The 2,500-nt window shown below is 61.8% G+C and overlaps 1 protein-coding gene across 3 annotated transcripts in view; it reads right to left on the bottom strand.

Moving 5' to 3' along the window:
- Window positions 1–1,006: 1,006 nt before the first annotated feature.
- Window positions 1,007–2,500, bottom strand: part of P2RY8 (P2Y receptor family member 8) — a 51,682-nt gene continuing 50,188 nt past the window's right edge. For all 3 annotated transcript variants that reach the window (XM_070501954.1, XM_044768246.2, XM_070501955.1), the window contains one exon: window positions 1,007–2,500. This exon is cut by the window's right edge and continues 1,170 nt beyond it. The gene's annotated coding sequence lies outside the window, so the exon portion shown is untranslated.

Genomic DNA, 2,500 nt, shown 5'->3' on the forward strand with positions numbered 1-2,500 from the left:
TATGCGATATGCATGCGTGCACATCTGCACACATTCCTATGGATGCAGGTATGCGATATGCATGCGTGCACATCTGCGCACATTCCTATGGATGCAGGTATGCGATATGCATGCGTGCACATCTGTGCACATTCCTATGGATGCAGGTATGCGATATGCATGCGTGCACATCTGCGCACATTCCTATGGATGCAGGTATGCGATATGCATGCGTGCACATCTGTGCACATTCCTATGGATGCAGGTATGCGATATGCATGCGTGCACATCTGCGCACATTCCTATGGATGCAGGTATGCGATATGCATGCGTGCACATCTGCGCACATTCCTATGGATGCAGGTATGCGATATGCATGCGTGCACATCTGCACACATTCCTATGGATGCAGGTATGCGATATGCATGCGTGCACATCTGCGCACATTCCTATGGATGCAGGTGCGTGTTTGTACGCATGTGCACGAGTGATGCCCGTGTGCAGACGTGTAGATGTGTGCATTCACAGGTGTGCATACGCAGGTGTGCACAGGTGTATGCATGTGTGTGTGGATGCGTGCATGTATGCACGTCCTCGCTGTCGTGTTGCACAGCAAACATCCAACAGCATACCATTGTACCCGTGGGCTGTCTGCATGCACACCTTTAACAGGTTAGCCTTTCTTTTCAACAAAGCCACCGCCCCCGCCTTCCCGCCCATCAAATCCTTGAGGTCACCGCATACCCCACACGCGTGTGCCCCTGCCCCGCTCGCTGCACGCCATGTCCTCGGAAGTGACCTGACTCTGCCATCGACTGAGGGTCTTGTCCCCGAAGATCCAGGGGCCCCGCGGGAGGATCACGTGCCGGTTCCAACACGTGTTTGGCAGGCAGGGGTCAGAAGTCAGAGGGAGAAACCCGCTCGCCCTGCGGCCTGGGGACAATGAGGAACGTCCCCGAGGGTCCTTGTTCTCCGAGGGCGCCCCCCGCTCTCCACATCCTCCCGAGAGCTGCAGCACGGATCACCCTTTTTCTTTCCGTGTCTGTAAATACAAGCGTGTTCCTGCTGTTAACAGCAGAACGGATTCAGTTTCTGGGGGAAACACAGACACACAAGGTCATCGAAGGCCGACACCAGAGTGAGGTCCGGCCTGGCCTCTCCGCTTCCAGGACCGTCCCCTAGGGGGTGGGCTGACTGTGGCCGCAGGGGACAACAACGTCTGGATGGAAACCCGTCCCCCCTCCGAGGGCTGGAGGATCTGACAGCCCCGGGGAGGAGGATGTCACGTAGACAGCCGGCACTCAAGGGGCGAGGCCTCTCCGCAGAGCCAGAGGAAGGGGTTCTGTGCGGGCGGTTTGAGGTTTTTCACAGCTTCGCTGCATCAGATGCAGGAGGCTCACGCCCAGACTCGGGGTGGGGTGGGGTGGCGGGGGGTGGCGCCGGCTTCTGGCGGCCTGAGGATTTCCCGCCGTGGACGTCGCTGACTCGACACAGCGCTTTCTAGGGTTCCGCTCCGGGACGGCCAGGAAGAGCGGACGGAGGGAGTCACACCCTCCAGTGCAAAATCCGGGGTCACCCATGCCAGCCTTTTTGGGGGTCCCCTACCCCCCCGGCCGGCCATCGTTTTGCACCGTCCCCGTCACCAGACGGCACTCAGCTCTGAGGACCCGGGAGCCCACCCACCCACCCACCCAGGGCCGGCCTTTGATATCTGCCACCGTCACGGCCACGGAATTTCGGCATGCCTGCAATGTGCATGCAAAGGTCCTGGGGCAGCTGATATTCCCACAAACTGGGGGCCTTCATTTAATGGGCATCCATCCTCCCCTGTCCTGGGGCCTGGAGTCTGGGGTCAAGGGTCGCAGGGCCGCGCTCTCTCTAGAGGCTCCGGGGGGGGGGTCACTCCTGCCTCTTCCAGCATCCGGGGCTCCAGGATCCCGTTGAGGGGGACGCTGGGGGTCCCCGAGGTCCCGCCCGCTGGCCCCGCCCTGGTTCTGGCCTTGCAGCCTCCAGGGCCGTCCTCTTGCCAAGGGGCCCCGGACCCAACCCCGTGCATCCCCTCGGGACGTGCAAACTGCCAGAAACTTTGCTGTTCCGGGCGGACGCCTGGTTCCTGGGACCCACTGTTCGGGCCTCCTGGACCCTCCAGAGACGGGGGCCCCTCGTCGTCCTGAAGCAGCGAGGAATCGGGGCCAGTGCTGTCACGGGGCGCCTGGTCCCCACGGGATCCCGGGACACAGAGAACGGGCTGGAGGGAACCCCCCCCTGGCACCCCAGGGCGTCTCGGGGAGCCCACAGTGGCTGCAGACACTCATCATCCTTTGCACAACTCGGCTTCTGCAGCCTCTCGTCCACACGGCAGGGGTCTGACTCGCACCTCCCGGGCGGCCATCCCGTCTGGCGGTCTCCAGTTGTGACATTTAAAGGCGAACTTGCACCCCGACCGGGGCGACCGGGTGACCTGAGCCCCCCATCCGGAGCGTGTCCACGGCCGTCTGGCTGCATCCCAGCGCCCGGAGTG

Source organism: Equus asinus, chromosome X (assembly GCF_041296235.1).
Source record: "Equus asinus isolate D_3611 breed Donkey chromosome X, EquAss-T2T_v2, whole genome shotgun sequence".
Lineage (NCBI taxonomy): Eukaryota > Metazoa > Chordata > Mammalia > Perissodactyla > Equidae > Equus > Equus asinus.